Source organism: Filicampus tigris, chromosome 5 (assembly GCF_054856515.1).
Source record: "Filicampus tigris isolate MCC_2025a chromosome 5, RoL_Ftig_1.0, whole genome shotgun sequence".
NCBI classification, from domain to species: Eukaryota; Metazoa; Chordata; class Actinopteri; order Syngnathiformes; family Syngnathidae; genus Filicampus; species Filicampus tigris.
This window is the reverse complement of record NC_141221.1, coordinates 29,282,694-29,301,553: the sequence shown is the minus strand read 5'-3', so window position 1 is coordinate 29,301,553 and position 18,860 is coordinate 29,282,694. Positions and strand designations below refer to the sequence as shown.

Here is an 18,860-nt window from a genome sequence, read left to right as displayed (position 1 = left end):
ATCCCCAGTCTAGATAATGTCCCTGTCCAAGATGGCCACCGCAATGGGGAGACCTCGGGGTGAGTATCCCCAGTCGAGCTAATGTCATGTCCCTGCCCAAGATTGCCGCCGCACCGGGGAAACCTCGGGGTGAGTATCCCCAGTCTAGCTAATGTCCCTGTCCAAGATGGCGGCCGCACCGGGGAGACCTCGGGGAGAGTATCCCCGGTCTAGTTAATTTCACTGCCCAAGATGGCTACCAGTACAAGATGGCCGCAGCACTTGGAAGACCTCGGGGTGAGTATCCCCAGGAGGGCAAGCTAACGTCCCTGCCCATTGGAGAGACATCAGGGTGAGTATCCCCAGTCTAGCTAATGTCCCTGTCCAAGATGGCCACCAGTACAAGATGGCCGCCGTACTTGGAAGGCCTGGGGGTGAGTATCCCCAGGCAGGCAAGCTAATGTCCCTGACCGAGATGGCGGCCGCACTGGGGAAACGTCAGGGCGAGTATCCCCAGTCTGGCTAATGTCCCTGTACAAGATGGCCGCCACACTGGGTAGAACTCCGGGTGAGTATCGCCGGTCTGGCTAATGTCCCTGTCCAAGATGACCGCCGCACCTGGGAGACTTCGGGTTGAGTTTCCCCAGTCTAGCTAATTTCCCTGTCCAAGATGGTTACCTGTCCAAGATGGCCGCCGCACTTGGGAGTCCTCGAGGTGAGTATCCCCAGTCAAGCTAATGTCCCTGCCCAAGATGGCCGCCGCAATAGGGAGACCTCGGGTTGAGTATCCCCAGTTTAGCTATTGTCCCTTTCCAAGATGCCCGCCGCACTGGCCAGACCACGGGGTGAATATCCCCAGTATAGCTCATGTCCCTGCCCAAAATGATCCCCATGTCCAAAATGGCCGCCGCACTGGGGAGACCTCAGGGAGGGTATCCCCTGTCTAGCTAATGTTCCTGCCCAAGATGGCTGGTGACTGTGGAGACCTCGGCGGAGAGTTTCCCCGGTCTAGATGATGTTCCTGTCAAAGATGGTGACCATACTGGTCAAACCTCGGGGTGAGTATCCCCAGTCAAGCTAATGTCCCTGCCCAAGATGGTGTCCGCAGTGGGAAGACCACGGGGTGAATATCCCCAGACTAGCTAATGGCCCCCTGTCCAAGATGGCCGCCGCACTGGGGAGACCTCGGGGTGAGTTTCCCCAGTCTAGCTAATGTCCCTGTCCAAGATGGCCGCCGCACTGAGGCGACCACGGGGTGAGTATCCCAAGTCCAGCTAATGTCCCTGCCCAAGATTGCCGCCGCACCAGGGAGACCTCGGGGTGAGTATCCCAAGTCTAGATAATGTCCATGTTCAAGATGGCAGCCGCACCGGGGAGACCTCGGGGTGAGCATCCACAGTCTAGCTAATGTCCCTGCCTAAGAAGGCCGCTGCACTGTGGAGACCTCGGGGTGAGTTCCCCCAGTCTAGCTAATGTTCCTGTCAAAGATTGCCGGCGCACTGGGGTGACCTCAAGTTGAGTATCTCAAGTCTAGCTAATGTCCCTTTCCAAGATGGCCGCCTGTCCAAGATAGCCGCCAAACTTGGGAGTACTCGGGGTGAGTATCCCCAGTCTGGCTAATGTCCCTGCCCAAGATGGCCCCCTGTTCAAGATGGCCACCGCACTGGGGAGACCTCGGGGAGAGTATCCCCAGTCTAGCTAATGTCCCTGCCTAAGAAGGCCGCTGCACTGTGGAGACCTCGGGGTGAGTTCACCCAGTCTAGCTAATGTTCCTGTCAAAGATTGCCGGCGCACTGTGAAGACTACAGGGTGAATATCCCCAGTCTAGCTAATGTCCCTGCCCAAGATGGCCCCCTGTTCAAGATGGCCACCGCACTGGGGAGACCTCGGGGAGAGTATCCCCAGTCTAGCTAATGTCCCTGCCTAAGAAGGCCGCTGCACTGTGGAGACCTCGGGGTGAGTTCCCCCAGTCTAGCTAATGTTCCTGTCAAAGATTGCCGGCGCACTGGGGTGACCTCAAGGTGAGTATCTCAAGTCTAGCTAATGTCCCTTTCCAAGATGGCCGCCTGTCCAAGATAGCCGCCAAACTTGGGAGTACTCGGGGTGAGTTTCCCCAGTCTGGCTAATGTCCCTGCCCAAGATTGCCACCGCACTGGGGATATCTCAGGGTGTGTATCCCCAGGCAGGCAAGCTAATATCCCTGCCCAAGATGGCCCCTGCACTGTGGAGACCTCGGGATGAGTTTTCATTTCTAGCTAATGTCGCTGCCAAAGATGGCCACCAGTACAAAATGGCCACCGCACGTGGAGGACCTCGGGGTGAGTATCCCCAGGCAGGCAAGCTAATGTCCGTGCCCAAGATGGCCCCCGCACTGTGGAGACCTCGGGTTTGTTTCCCCAGTCAAGCAAATGTCCCTGTCCAAGACGGCTGCCTGTCCAAGAAGGACGCAGCACTGGGGAGACCTCGGGGGGATCATACCCTGTCTAGCTAATGTCCCTGTCAAAGATGGCCGCTGCATAGTGGAGACCTCGGGGTGAGTTTCCCCAGTCTAGCTAATGTTCCTGTCAAAGATGGCCGCCTCATTGTAGAGACCTCGGGGTGAGTATCCCCAGTCTAGCTAATGTCCCTGCCCAAGATGGCTGCCAGTACAAGATGGCCGCCGCACTTGTAAGACTGCGGGGTGAGTATCACGAGTCAAGCTAATGTCCCTGGCAAAGATGGCCGCCGCACAGTGGAAACCTTGGCGTGAGTATCACCAGTCTAGCTAATGTCCCTGTCCAAGATGGCCACCCGGCGGGGAAACCTCGTAGTGAGTATCCCCAGTCTTGCTAATGTCCTGTCCAAGATGGCCGCCGCACCGAGGAGACCTCAGGGCGAGTTTCCTCAGTCTAGCTAATGTCCCTGACCAAGATGGCCACCGCACTGGGGAGACTTCGAGGCGAGTATCCTTGGTCTAGCTAATGTCCCTGACAAAGATGGCTGCCGCACTGTGGATACGTTGGTGTGAGTTTACCCAGTCTAGCTAATGTCCCTGTCCAAGATGGCCTCCTGTCCAAGTTGGCCGCCACACTTGCGAGTCCTCAGGGTGAGTAACCCCTGTCAAGCTAATGTTCCTGACCAAGATGGCCACCGCACTGGGGAGACATCGGGGTGAGTATTGCCAGTCTAGCTAATGTCCCTGACCAAGATGGCCACTGCGCTGCGGAGACCTCGGGGTGAATATCCCAAGTCTAGCTAATGACTGTGCCGAAGATGGCCGCCTGTCCATGATGGCCGCCACACTTGCAAGTCCTCAGGGTGAGTATCCCCATTCAAGCTAATGTCCCTGACCAAGATGGCCGCTGCGCTCTGGAGACCCTGGGGTGAGTTTACCCAGTCCAGCTTATGTCCCTGCCAAAGATGGCCGCCTCACTGGAAAGACTACAGGGTGAATATCTCCAATCTAGCTAATGTCCCTGCCAAAGATGGCCCCTGTCCAAGATGGCTTCTGCCTTGGGGAGACCTCGGGGTCACTATCCCCAGTCTAGCTAATGTCCCTGTCCAAAATGGTTAACTGTCCAAGATGGCCCCCACACTTGGGAGTCCTCAGGGTTAGTATCCCCAGTCTAGCTAATGTCCCTGCCCAAGATGGCCACCGCAATGGGGAGACCTCGCGGCGAGTATCCCCAGTCTAGCCAATGTCACTGTCCAAGATGGCCGCCGCACTGGGGACACCTCGGGCTGACTATCCCCAGTTGTCTAATGTCTCTGTCCAAGATGGCCGCCGCACTGGGGAGACCTCGGTGTGAGTATCCCCAGTCTAACTAATGTCCCTGTCCAAGATGGTCGCCGCACTGGGGAGACCTCAGGGTGAGTATCCCCAGTCTAGCTAATGTCCCTGCCCAAGATGGCCGCCGCAATGGGGAGACCTCAGGTTGTGTATCCCCAGTCTAGCGAATGTCCCTGCCCAAGATGGCTCCCACACTGGGGAGACCTCGGGGTGTTTGTGGAGACCTAGGAATAAGTATCCCCAGTCTAGCTAATGACCTAAACTGGTCATTAGTCTAGCACTGGGAAGACCTCGGTGTGAGTATCCCCAGTCTAGCTAATGTCCCTGTCCAAGATGGCTGCCGCACTCCGGAGACATAGGGGTGAGTATCCCAGTCTAGCTTATATCCCTGTCCAAGTTGACCGCTGAACTCGGGAGACATCGGTGTGAGTAGCCCCAGTGTAGTTCATGTCCCTGCCCAAGATGGCCGCCGCATTTGGGAGACCTCGGGGCTAGTATCCTCAGTCTAGCTAATGTCCCTTACCGAAATGGCCGCCGCACTGCGGAGACCTCTGGGTGAGTATCCCCAGTTTAGCTAATGTCCCTACCCAAGATGGCCGTCGCACTGGGGAGACCTCGGGGTGTGTATCCCCAGGCAGGCAAGCTAATGTCCCTGCCCAAGATGGCAACCGCACCCTGGAGACCTCGGGGTGAGTTTCCCCAGTCTAGCTAATGTTCCTGCCCAAGATGGCCGCCGCACCGGGAGGCCCACGGGGTGAATATCCCCAGTCTATCTAATGTCGCTGCCCAACATGGCCCCCTGTCCAAGATGGCCGCTGCACTTGGGAGACCTCGGGGAGAGTGTCCCCAGTCTAGCTAATGTTCCTGTCAAAGATGGCCGGCGCACTGGAGAGACCTCGAGGCGAGTATCCTTAGTCTAGCTAATGTCCCTGACCAAGATGGCCGCCGCACTGTGGAGACCTTGGGGTGAGTTTACCCAGTCTAGCTAATGTCCCTGCCCAAGATGGCCAGTGCACTGTTGAGACCTCTGGGTGAGTTTCCCCAGTCTAGCTGATGTTCCTGTCAAAGATGGCCACCGCACTAGGGAGACCTCAGGGTGAGTATCCCCAGTCGAGCTAATGTCCCTGCCCAAGATTGCCGCCGCACCAGGGAGACCTCGGGGTGAGTATCCCCAGTCAAGCTAATGTCCCTGTCCAAAATGGCCCCCGCATTGTGGAGACCTCGGGGTGAGTTTCCCCAGTCTAGCTAATGTCCCTGTCCAAGATGGCCCCCGCATTGTGGAGACCTCGGGGTGAGTTTCCCCAGTCTAGCTAATGTCCCTTCCCAAGATGGCGGCCGCAATGTGAAGACCACGGGGTGAATATCCCCAGTCTAGTTCATGTCCCTGCCCAAGATGGGCCCCTGTTCAAGATGGCCACCGCACTGGGGAGACCTCGGGGAGAGTATCCACAGTCTTGCTAATGTCCCTGCTCAAGAAGGTCGCTGCACTGTGGAGACCTCGGGGTGAGTTCCCCCAGTCTAGCTAATGTTCCTGTCAAAGATTGCCGGCGCACTGGGGAGACCTCACGGTGAGTATCTCCAGTCTAGCTAATGTAGCTTTCCAAGATGGCCGCCTGTTCAATATAGCCGCCACACTTGGGAGTCCCCGGGGGGAGTATCCCCAGTCAAGCTAATGTCCCTGCCAAAAACATGGCCGCACTGGGGAGACCTCGGTATGAGTATCCCCAGTCTAGCTCATGTCCCTGTCAAAAATGGCTGGCGCACTGGGAAGACCACGGGGTGAATATCCCCAGTCTAGTTCATGTGCCTGCCCAAGATGCCTTTCCACGATGGCAACTGCACTGGGGAGACCTCAGGGTGAGTATCCCCAGTCTAGCTAATGTCCCTGTCCAAGATGGCGGCCGCACCGGGGAGACCTCGGGGAGAGCATACCCAGTCTAGTTAATTTCACTGCCCAAGATGGCTACCAGTACAAGATGGCCGCAGCACTTGGAAGACCTCGGGGTGAGTATCCCCAGGCAGGCAAGCTAACGTCCCTGCCCAAGTTGGCCGCTATACTGTGGAGACCTCGGGGTGAGTATCTTCAGTCTAGCTAATGTCCCTGACCGAGATTTCCGCTGCACTGCGGAGACTTCAAGGTGAGTATCCCCAGTCTAGCTAATGTCCCTGCCAAAGATGGCCACCGCACTGGGGAGATCTCACGGTGTGTATGCCCAGGCAGGCAAGCTAATATCCCTGCCCAAGATGGCCGCCGCACTGGGGAGACCTCAGTGTGAGTATCCCCAGTCTAACTAATGTCCCTGTCCAAGATGGCCCTCGCACTGGGGAGACCTCGGGGTGAATATCCCCAGTCTAGCTAATGTCCCTGCCCAAGATGGCCGCCGCACTGGGGAGACCTCGGGTTGTGTATCCCCAGTCTAGCGAATGTCCCTGCCCAAGATGGCTGCCGCACTGGGGACACCTCGGGGTGTTTGTGGAGACCTAGGAGTAAGTATCCCCAGTCTAGCTAATGACCTAGGCTGGTAATTAGTGTAGCACTGGGGAGACCTCGTTGTGAGTATCCCCAGTCTAGTTAATGTCCCTGTCCAAGATGGCTGCCGCACTCCGGAGAGATAGGGATGAGTATTCCAGTCTAGCTTATGTCCATGTCCAAGATGGTCACTGAACTTGGGAGACATCGGTGTGAGTAGCCCCAGTGTAGCTCATGTCCCTGCACAGGATGGCCGCCGCACTGGGGAGACCTCGGTGTGAGTATCCCAAGTCTAGCTAATGTCCCTGTCCAAGATGGCCGCCGCACTGGGGAGACCTCGGGGCGAGTATCCTCAGTCTAGCCAATGTCCCTGACCGAGATGGCCGCCGCACTGCGGAGACCTCGGGGTGAGTATCTCCAGTTTAGCTAATGTCCCTGCCATTGATGGCCGTCGCACTGGGGAGACCTTGGGGTGTGTATCCCCAGGCAGGCAAGCTAATGTCCACTGATGGCCACTGAACTCAGGAGACATCGGTGTGAGTAGCCCCGGTGTAACTCATTTCCCTGCCCAAGATGGCCGCCAGACTGGGGAAACCTCGGGGTGAGTTTACCCAGTCTAGCTAATGTCCCTGCCCAAGATGGCTACCACACTGGAAAGACCTCGGGGTGAGTTTACCCAGTCAAACTAATGTCCCTGTCCAAGATGGCCGCCGCACTTGGGAGACCTTGGGGTGAGTTTAACCAGTCTAACTAATGTCCCTGTCCAAGATGGCTGCCTGTCCAAGATGGCCGCCACACTGTGGAGACCTCGAAGAGTGTATCCCCTCTCTAGCTAATGTCCCTGCCCAAGATGGCCAGTGCACTGTAGAGACCTCGGGGTGATTTTCCCCAGTCTAGCTGATGTTCCTGTCAAAGATGGCCACCTCACTGGGGAGACCTCGGGGTGAGTATCCCTAGTCTAGCTAATGTCCATGTCCAAGATGGCGGACGCACCTGGGAGACCTCGGGGTGAGTATCCCCAGTAAAGCTAATGTCCCTGTCCAAGAAGGCAGCCGCACTGGGGAGACCTCGTGGTGAGTATCAACAGTCGAGCTAATGTCCCTGTCCAAGATGGCCGCCGCACTGGAGAGACCTCGGGGTGTGTATCCCCAGTCGAGCTAATTTCCCTGCCCAAGATGGCCGCTGCACTGGGGAGACCTCGGGGTGTGTATCCCCAGTCGAGCTAATTTCCCTGTCCAAGATGGCCGCCACACTGGAGAGACCTCGGTTTGAATATTCGCAGTCTAGCTAATGTCCTTGTCCAAGATGGCAGCCACACTGGGGAGATCTCGGGGTGTGTGGGGAGACCTCATAGTAAGTATCCCCAGTCTAGTTAATATCCCTGTCCAAGATGGCCGCCACACTGGGGAGACCTCGGGTCGAGTATCCCCAGTCTATCTCATGTCCCTGCCCAAGATGGGGAGACCTCGGTGTGAGTATCCCCAGTTTAGCTAATGTCCATGTCCAAGATGGCCGCCGCACTGGGGAGTAGGAATTTTGGGGGTGTTGAAAAGCTGAATGTGAGTTGAATGAGTTGAATGACTTTCAGTTCCGGAAATTGGGAAGGTGTAAATATAAAAAGTTGAATCTTCCCATGGAAATGAATGGTTAATAAATGACTTTTTGTGGGGGATTTTAACGGTGAATGAGTTGAATGTGTGGGAAGAACGAATTTTGGGCGTGTTGAAAAGATGAATGTGAGTTGAATGACTTGAATTTGTGGAAATTGGGAAGGTGTAAATGTGAAAAGTTGAATGTTCCAATGGAAATGAATGGTTAATAGTGAAATTTTTGTGGGGTTTTTTTCAGGGTGAATGAGTGGAATGTGTAGGAAGTAAGAATTTTGGGAGTGTTTAAAAGCTGAAAGTGAGTTGAATGAGTTGAATGACTTGAATTTGTGGAAATTGGGAAGGTGTAAATAGGAAACGTTAAATGCCCCAAAGGAAATGAAATGTTATTGTGGAATTTTTGTGGGTTTTTTTTTTAAGTGTGAATGAGTTGAAAGTGTGGGAAATGAATTTTGGGGGTGTTGAAAAGTTGAATGAGAGCTGAATGAGTTGAATGACTTGAATTTGTGGAAATTGGAATGGTGTAAATCTGAAAAGTTGAATGTTGCAGTGGAAATGAATGGTTAATAATGGAATCATTGTGGGTTTTTTAAGGGTGAATGAGTTGAAAGTGTGGGAAGTAGGAATTTTGGCGGTGTTGAAAAGTTAAATGTGAGCTGAATGAGTTGAATAACTTCAATTTGTGGAAATTGGAATGGTGTAAATGTGAAAAGTTGAATGTACCAATGGAATTGAATGGTGAATAGTTGAATTTTTGTGGGTTTTTTAAGGGTGAATGAGTTGAATGTGTGGGAAATAGAAATTTGGGGGTGTTGAAAAGATGAATGTGAGCTGAATGAGTTGAAAGACTTGAATTTGTGGAAATTGGAATGGTGTCAATGTGAAAAGTTGAATGTTGCAGTGGCAAATGAATGGTTAATAGTGGAATTATTGTGGGGTTTTTAAAGGTGAATGAGTTGAAAGTGTAGGAAGTAGAAATTTTGGGGGTGTTGAAAAGTTGAAAACACTGGTTTGGGACCAGTGTTTGTAATGTTTGTTGTGACTGTGGCATTTCTGTTTGCATGGTTCATGCAAAAGTTCCTCCCTCTAACAAGGTGAAGTTCTGCACACTTCGAAAGTAGTTTCTAGTCACCACATCATATACTCCATAGACACCGTCATTTTGCTAGCAGTTACTTGTGGAGAGAAAAAAGGATGTGGAGACGTCTTTGGATTCAAGCATTCAAGCAGCAATTGTTTTGATGAAACCGGAAAAAAGACAATAAACAGCATGTAAGGTTTGAAACTCGAAGATGAAGAAACAACATCTATACATTTTGTTTCATCTGTCTGACGCATGTAAGATAGCTCTGTGAACCGAAGCTAGGTTAGCTTGACAGTTTAGATCACATTTACTGGTCAAATTCTTCATGTCAGAAGTTATGGTGTTCAGTTCCAGTGGCTTTTCTACATCCCACCTTGTTGACCTGGGCCCCCTGGATTCATATCTAAAGCCATCAGTCTCAAACTTGGGTTTTAAATTGGACAGTAAGCTTAAATTGGAACAGCAAATCAGCGCTGTTGTTAGGTCGGGCTTCTTTCATGTTAGACAGCTGGCTAAGGTAAAGCCCCTCCTTTCTCATCAGCATTTAGAAACGGTCATACATGCCTTTGTTACATCTCGGCTAGATTACTGTAATACACTTTATTTTGGAGTCTGCCAGTCCTCTCTCAAACTTCTCCAGTTAGTCCAAAATGCTGCTGCTGTTCAATTTAGGATTCTTCTCTTTGTTTATAAGTCATTAAATGGCCTTGCCCCGGAATACCTCTTGGAGCTCCTCTATGCACCTTCAGGTCTGCGGACCAGGCGCTGATCGAGGTGCCGAAGCGGCGCCTCAGAGGGGATCGAGCTTTTTTTGTTGCTGGTCCATCCCTTTGGAATGCCTAATGGATGTAAGGCAAGCCCCCTTTCTATCCATTTCTAAAAGCCGTTAGAAGACACATTTCTTTCTCTGGCTTTTGATCCGAGATGAGACTGACAGTTTTCGGCTAATCTTGAAACTATTCAGTTTCAAACAGCAGTCATTATTAAAGCATATACATCGAAACGGAGTCTAACATAGAGCACTATATCGTTAAATAGAGTCTATGCAGAGTACTTTTCTGGTCGTGAGCATATCCTCTAATAAATTCAAAAGAGAGATTGAAGGATCTGAATCTATAAGAATGGCTTTATATTAGCCAACAGGTTAACCAAAAACCAAATTGGGAATTACACATCGCATAATCAGTTCAAAGTCAGCGTGCCCTGATCCGAGCACGGGATCAGCTGGTGAAGATCAGACCCATAGGCAGGGCCAGGGAGTAGACCAACCCACATTATGTTTGGATTTTGAAGACAGTATAAATGTGAGGGCTGCGTGTTAGACAGTGCCCCTTTTCTGCCCTCGCCCATCTCGGGTGAGAGCATTCGCGTGGATGGAAAAGCTGTGCGGATCTGATCATTCTATGATTCCTGACCTTCAGAGATTTTCATACAGCAAAGAATAAAGCCAAAACAACACTCAAAATAGGCTCATTTTTCCCAAGTCTGTGAAAAAAAACACTAAAATACAGTTTACTGTAGTTAAGTACAGTACTGTACTGCATTGGTGTTTCTGTAATTACAGTATTTTTCAACAGTATTTGGACCATGTTTGTCATACTGTATTGTATTTTGTTCACAGACGTGTACTTTATAGTGTAGTTTTTGTTTAATACATTTTTTGTGGAAAATATTTATTTTTTTGCTTTATATTGCTTGTGTTGTTACTCATGTATGTTGTTAATGTACCATGTACCGTTGTACCGTAGTCGTTTCCCACATAAATTTCTGTTATAAGGAAAGATTGGACAATGCAAATATGATTCCTTACTATAGAATACTTAATGTATTATACAAAATAAGTGAAAAAAATATGGTGCCACTGAGTAATGTGGTAACACTTTTCACCCTGAAAATGAACTACAATGCATGATATGAAGTGTAAAATAAAATAAAAACAAAAAAACATTTTTGCACATTTACAGGGGCTATTCTTTTGCACCCATGTCGCACAGTATTCATCCAATTGACTTCAAACTTTTAATATAGCATCTTAAGACCTGGGGCAACAACTGGGAAAAAAACTAAGATTTCGATAAACTATATGACAGGGGCGGGGCATCAAATTAGGCGTAATTTTTTTCCTTCGGCACACAGGAGAAAAACCTTAATAACTCCCCTGCACATGCTTCAAAAATTCCCAAACTTCACTTGTAGGCAACGAGTTGTGACCGGAAGACATGTATTTGATAATATTCCATTATACATCTAGCGCCACCTAGTGGTGAGAAAAATTGTCATTTTTCACATTTCTATATACTGCACAGAGTCCGTTGAAAGAATCTGACTGAAAATTTGTCAGAAAAGCCTCAAGAAGTTGATCTTCCTCTCCGCCAGATATTGTGACTTTTCAGGGAAGGGCGTGTCCATGACAGTGCCGCAAAGTCTAATTATACAACGTGACAATAAATGCTGTTTTAACATGACTCAGATCATGCAAACTTCTCGAAATGTTTCATATTTGATGATAGCCAAGGGCTGAAGACATCCACAAACTTTTTTTTCATCGTAGTGGTAGCGTCATCTAGTGCCTGAAGGAAATACATGTTTTTTTCTTTGATGTTTTTATCATAGCAGGTTAACCAGGTCCACCTCATCTTTGCTCGGAAGAGTGTTAAGGCCTTCCTAATATTAACATAAAAAATTTGTAATTTTCGTGAAAAGCTGTTGCCATGGCAACATGCAGTTCACCAAAAAAACAACACTCATTTTGAGGGTCAGGCTGCCCTCGACGGGGCGCTTGTCAACGGGGCAACGGCCCAGACTTGATTAATTTTATGACAGAGGCTGCGGGCCTGATAAAATTTGACCACGGGACGCATTTGGCCCCTTGGCCAGACATTGGACATTCTGGTTTAGGCCTTCATGATGTTAAAACACGAAGTTTGAGATTTTTCGAAAAAAAAACCAAACAGTTGCCATGGTAATGCCCAGTTTGCCAATAAGACAATGCTGGTATTGAGAATGTAAACATGCACGAAAACATGATCCTTTCAAAGGAGTAAATATTAAAATGTATATTTTTTCAGTTCCAACCCCCTGAATTTGTTGGAATAGTTGGAAAAACTCCTCTGTTGAAAATGTTCCCAGTTCTGACAAGATTTACCCCTGCCTCTATGATCTCGAAGATTAGCCTCATCTCGTTTTATGGCTGACAAAAGAACAGGACAATAAGATATCAGTGTTGAATTTTAAAATGCTCCTTGTTTCTTCAATCCCATTGTGTCCAGGGGTGGAATTTTCCCAAACGAAGCTTGTTATTGTGGTCAAATACTGTAAACCAAATCAATACATAAGGATTTTGGTTGATATTTGGTTTTATATATGTTATATTTTGATTTGCCATTTGGCTGAGGTGTTCTCTTTAAATCATGGCTGCAGCCAAGCAGAATTATTTGATTGCTCCAATTGAAGACATTTGTGGCTCTTAAATTCACACTTTTGATCTGCCATATTGAGCAAAACAAGAAGTCTGTGAAGGAGGCAGTGAATGATGCATCGAACATTGTGATTGACTATTGCAATGAAGGGACACCACGCTGGCAAAAATAGAATAGCTTCTCAATGAGTTAAGGAATGTCAAACATAACAAGTGGCAGGGTGATGCTCAGGAAATCCCAGAAGAAGTCTTTAAGAAATGCTGTTAATGCCTTAAACATTGTCACAAATGAGGAGGATAAGGCTTTTCTTTTTGCTCAGCATGAGCTAACCATGATGAGCAGCAATTTCTCTTTCAAGTTGTTTTGCGACATTCTACAGAATTCAAAACTGGGGAGGCACGGTGGTCGACTGGTTAGCACGTCCGCCTCACAGTTCAGAGGTCGTGGGTTTGATTCTGGCTCCGGCCTTCCTGTGTGGGGTTTGCATGTTCTCCCCGTGCCTGCGTGGGTTTTCTCCGGGTACTCCGGTTTCCTCATACATTAAAAAAACATGCATGGTAAGTTCATTGGGCACTCTTAATTGCTCCTAGGTGTGGTTTTGAGTGTGGATGTTTGCTTGTCTCTGTGTGCCCTGCAATTGGCTGGCAACCAATTCAGGGAACAGGCAACTTATTAAACAAAATCAGGCCCTTAAAATCAATCACTCTTGGGTTAGAGTTAAGTTGGAACCATATAGGCTATATGTTTTTTTTTAAAAAGCACCTTGTAAAAAATACATTTGTAAATCACCTATCTTCTGTGGTGCATCCTTATCAGTCGAGTATACATAAAAAAAATAAGCATCTCCCTTAATACTGTAATATTTGAAACATCATTGTTTTTAAACATTTCAAACATTGTATTACAGAAGCATTCAAATACAGTAGTGTATCATCATCTAAGGTCCCTGACTGTATTTTTAGTATAGGCAAAACATACAGTAAAACAAACACACTTTATCCCTTCAATTTTTTTTTTAACCATTGTACTATGGTGTACTATAAACTCTAGAAACTCCAAAAATAAATAAATACATAAATGAAATATCAGGTGCAGCTATACCTGACTAATTTTCTGCCGTGCATACTTAGCAAAATATTAAACAAAACCAGCACCATGAAAAAACAAGAATACTTTACTAATACAAAATAAATTCTCTGATGGAGAAATGACCCATCTTCAGTGGTGCATTCTAAGTAACAAATCACAGTATAATTTACAAATAAATAGCTGCTTAGAAAATAAAAGTTAGACTATACTTATCTTCTGAAGTATATTCTCAGTAGCTTATTTAAAAAAAACAGGGCCTTCAAATCAGTCTTGAAGGGAGCTTTGGATCATACCCATCTTAAGCTGTATATAAAACAAAAAGAACTTTCATACAAGGCCCACTTAAAATCAAAACAAATAATTTTCACTCAATTTCCACATTTTGCTTCAGAAAAATTAGGGTGTCCACATTTTCACAGTAGAGATCTACTTGCTGTGACTATGTCACTTGCAGTGGAAAACACCCTCTCACTGGAGACAAAGGTTCCAGGTACAGCCAAGTAACATGCCAACTTGGAAAGGTGAGGGTACAAGCTCTGATGTTTTTTCCACCATCTCAGTGGGTTATCATCCGTGGGAATGTGGTCTGCTGACCTGTACAAGTTCATCTCCTCCTCTGCCACTTCGGCTGAAGATCTGATCCTTAGCTCCTGGGCCATGAACCGCTCTCCAAACAACTCCTTCATGGCTGACTTCTCTGGTGAATCTGATGTTTGAGTGCCTGCAGAGGTGGTTGCTTCTGTTGTATGAGTGGCTTGGTCCTGAATTATATATAAGTGTGGTGCCGAAGGAAAGGAGACGCAGGAGGTGTATCACAGAAGACTTTACTGAAATTCACTTAGGCAAAACAGGAAGAAAAATTAACTAAACAGAAGTTGCAATCCTAGTAACAACTTGTCCCCCAACACATCCCTCAACCTTTAGTTCTGTGAGTGAATTATGCCAGCAAACACCTCACAGGCCCCCCCAGAATTCACCCATAGTCAAAATCCTCTAGCCTATGTGGAACGATAACCCGACCACGGCGGGTACGCAATGAAGGGGTCGGGGAGGGCCAACTGGAAGCGTCGACCCCCAGGTGGGAGGCAGAAGGCGCCGACAGGGCACCCCAGGGAATCCCGGCAGAGTCCGGAGCAGCGGGCCAGGGGAGGCCGGCCTCGGCGAGGAGGTCGAGCCAGCACCAAAGGCCCGGAAACGTCCACATGAGCCATCTTAACTCTGTCTACCGAGACGGTCTCAGGCTTACCCCCCAAATCAATGACGAGGTTCTTATCACTATGTTGCAGGACCCTGAATGGCCCGTCATATGGGGGGTGCAGTGGGCCGCGGTGTGCGCCCTGGCGGACGCAAACAAAATCCACAAAGCGCAGGCCGGGTGGAAAATGGAAAACATGAGGACCGAAGTGGTAACCGGAGCGAATGTGCCGAGCGGGTCGTCCGGTCCACCATGGTGAAAATGTAGGAGAACCCGTGCGATGGGGGAAGCGGGCCCACCAGGTCGACGTTAACATGGTCAAACCTCCTTTCAGGAACAGCGAAATGTCCAAAAGGGGCCTTCCTGTGGCAATGACAGCCGGTCGCCAGTTCGCAGGGACCAGAGGGCGCGGCTGGCCAGTAGAAAGGTCACACACCAGCTTAATGCCCGACTGGTCCACTGCCACCTCCTCCAGTCGCAATCCAGTGTCTGAAGCCTTGAGGGTTTGGATCCCAGGGTCTGAGGCCTACTCCACGCTTATGTGGGCGTAATCGAGACCAAATTGAACAGTCCCCGCCAAGGCCCCGTCCTTGGTGACGAGATGTCCCAGGAATTGGATGGACGACAACCCAAAAAGGCACTTGGTCGGGTTAATGATCAGGCCGTTGTGAGAGAAATCGACACTTACAATGATATCATGATTAACAGTTTATTTCTTTGATACGCCTGTTGTGACCTTTTGTTGAACTCGCCCACGAAGTTTCTGTCTGCAGTAAAAATGTACGCTTAAAGTGTGAACAGGATGTATGAAATGAGTAGACGGTTAGCCCGCAAACAGGTGCAATGTGCAGAAAACAGGAAGTATCGCTATTGTCATGTGTCTGTACTTCGAAATGCATGTTGCTTGTTCTGAATAAAAGGAGAACGAGAGGGGCACGGAGGCTGACAGATTGGGGGAGCAACCACCTCGAGTGGCCTCCACTGTCCCGCACGTAAGAAAAGTCAATCTTGGCTGGTCTGAGTTGCTTTTTACAGTCCTTTATAAGGCTTGTCTTGGTCTTCTGAGTTGAATTCCCTGACATTCTAAAACGTGGTCCATTGAGCCAGATGGTAACACCTTCTCTTCGGTGGACGATTGATGATGACTGAACCAATCGGTGCACCGTCAGAACCCACTGGGTCCTGGAAGTCCTCCTTTCCATGAGACCAGAAGTCGGACACCGCTCACCGGAGGAACACAAACACCATCCAACGAACCGAAGTGACTAGCCAGCAGGGAGATTGTATGGTTAAACTGCCGGACTAGTAGAAATTGTTAGAGTTAATGATTCTGAAGCATAGTAAGGTGAAAACCTGACTATAGATAGTAAGGAATAACGCTAATTCCCAAAGAGAAAGCTTGGCTTTCAGGACACAGAAATTGATCACTTCTGTTAGTGTGAATGTGAATGTTGTGTGAATGTCCTGAGTTAAGAGAAATCTAAAACTGGTAAAACGGTCGTGGGTATAAACGCCCAGAAGGTACCCGCTCCAATTGGGAGTAGAAGCTTGGTATCTGGCACGACACCAGGCACATTCTCTGAACAAAGGAAAAATACATAAATAGAATGGTGAAAGCAAAGAAAAGAAAAAAAATGGATGAGGACTTAACAATGGCCAGTACAGCAGCCATTTATTATTAATTATTTTATTAATTAACTATGATTACTTATTAGTAATAATTGAAATCACGATTATTCAAACGATTATGTATTTTTTGCTAATAAACAAGAACAGGTTTAAATATGTAAAAGATATTAAGACAAAATTCTTTGAAACACTATAATAATTTAAGTTCCTTTTAGACTCAACATTTGTTGAATTAATTATTTTTTAAAAAATGTAAAAATTGCAAATGTATAAATTGAAGTATGGTTTCCTTGTATAAACAAATACTGCATTGGAGTTAACTTGCTATGCACTTATAAAGTGCCAAAGTAATAATACGCTTGGAGTAAAATTGTTACGTGCCATAAGGCCAGGATCCAGGAGGCAGAGAGCAATAATCCAAAAAAAAGGTAAAATTTATTTTGGCACAAAGTAAAAATCAAAGACAAAATCACTGGGTTCAAAAGTAGGCAAAACTCATATATTCAGGAAAACAAAGTAGCAACTAAAAATCACCCAGGAAGACAAAGTAGCAACTGAGGATCACCTTGCTCAGGGAAATATATTTAAACAACAAAAGGGAGTAACTAATTTCGCCAGGAGTTGTCAACTCAAGAGCTGGAGCGCGTGGAAGGAGGGATTCAACATCAAGGAGCATGGAGGTCAAGGAATCATCTGGCACAGGAGTAAGGGGAGAAGCTGGTTAAATAGTCTACTAATCTAATTAGTCTGATGCAGTTCAGGTGAGTGTGTGAGTCTCTGCTGCCAGAGTTAAGCTCCCCCTACTGTCACCCTCCAGCACTGCACAGAGAAGGAAGGGGAGAAGCAGGAACTGCAGCTCCACACAGCAACAGCGAACACGGACCCCCTAACGAATGCCACCTGGCGTTCTACCGGGTTTACCTGGGTGGCAGGCGTAGAAGTCCCGCAGCAGTTGTGGGTCCAAAATGAGGGATTGTGAGATCCAAGAGCGGTCTTCTGGGCCGTACCCTTCCTAGTCCACAAGGTATTGGAAACCTCTGCCTCGCCTGCGGACATCGAGGATGCGGTCCACCGTGTATGCTGTATGTCCGTCGATGATGCGGGAAGGAGGCGGCGGTGGTTCAGGTGGCTGGAGAGGGCTGTTGGTGACTGGTTTCAAAAGCGACACGTGGAAGACAGGGTGGATCTTGAGCGAGGCTGGAAGCTGGATGCAAACTGCGCTGGGGTTGATGATCCTGTCAATGGGGAAAGGGCCAATGAAGCGGGGGGACATTTTGCGTGAGTCTACTTGGAGGGGCAGATCCCGTGCAGACAGCCAGACGCGATGCCCCACCTGATAGTCCAAAGCTGGGGTCCGTTTTCGGTTGGCCAGGCGTCGATTGCGTTCTGCTGTTCTGCTCAAGAATGCCCGAGTCTCCCTCCAGACCTGGCGAACCCTGCGGAACTGGGCATGGACGGATGGAACTGCCGCTTGGGACTCCTGACTGGGGAAAAGGGGGTGTTGGTAGACTAAGTTCACCATGAATGGGGACATGCCCGTGGCGGTGCTGGTCAGTGAGTTGTGGGCGTATTCCACCCAAGGGAGGTGGGTGGACCAAGTTGCGGGAAGACATGATGCTTCACAACGCAAGCAGGTCTTGATTTGCACGCTCCGTCTGCCCGTTGGTTTGGGGGTGGTAGCCGGACGACAGGCTAGCTGAAACCCCCACCGCCCGACATAAAGCCTTCCAGACATGGGAGGTAAACTGTGGGCCTCTGTCCGACACAATGTCGACGGAGCCTGAAAACATGCTGGACCAGGACGTTGGCGGTCTCCAAGGCGGTGGGAAGTTTGGGGAGTGGAACAAAGGGAACTGCCTTCAAGAACCTGTCAACGATGGTGAGAATAGTGTCATTCCCCTCTAAAGGGTATAACAGTATATTGGGAGACCATCTGACTGCCCTGATGTAGGTCCAGCAGTTGTCCGACTGCTTCCTTTCCCTGCACTGGGTGGTCGAAAATACGCTTCATTTCTTCAGTGAACTCTTTGTAGTACATCAACAACCCTGATTCTTGCTCTGTAAGGGCTCAGGCCCAGGCTGCTGCCTGTCTGGATAATAAACTCATGATGAAGGCTATTGTAGACTGGGTGGTAGCATAAGTGCTAGGCTGCTGGTTAAACACTAACGTACATTGCAATAAAAATTGTGCGCATGTACCCAAGTCCCCCGAATACCTAGCCGGGATCGGAATAAATGGCTCTCGGGGAGATGTTGGGGAGGGGAGAGGAGCGGCAACCTGCTGGGAGGACACAGGACCTGAGGAGCCAGATGGAGGCGGCTGATTGTTGACGGCCGCCAGCTGTTCACTCATCTGGGCAAAATTGGTGGAGAGTTTCTGCATGTGGTCCAAAATTTGTCGCAATGTGGTCTCATGTTGGCCGACCAGTGTTCCTTGCGCTGAGAGCGCAAGTTAGAAACGCTCAGTCTCTGCTGGGTCCATTCTGTACTTTGGCCAGATGATTCTGTTACGTGCCATAATATCACATATCGACTTCCGGCGCCGCGCGAGTGGCAGCCCGCTACAAGAGCTCCGGTGAGCCTTTTCGTGTGTTTTTGTTCCTTACTATTACTCTACCT

The 18,860-nt window shown here is 48.8% G+C and overlaps 1 protein-coding gene and 1 pseudogene across 5 annotated transcripts in view; both read right to left on the bottom strand.

Annotated features, from left to right (window-relative positions):
- Positions 1-18,860, bottom strand: part of LOC147148030 (amyloid-beta A4 precursor protein-binding family A member 1-like) — a 146,805-nt gene that overhangs the window by 103,345 nt on the left and 24,600 nt on the right. The gene's annotated exons all lie outside the window — the stretch shown is intronic.
- Positions 17,128-18,624, bottom strand: LOC147148031 (uncharacterized; annotated as a pseudogene).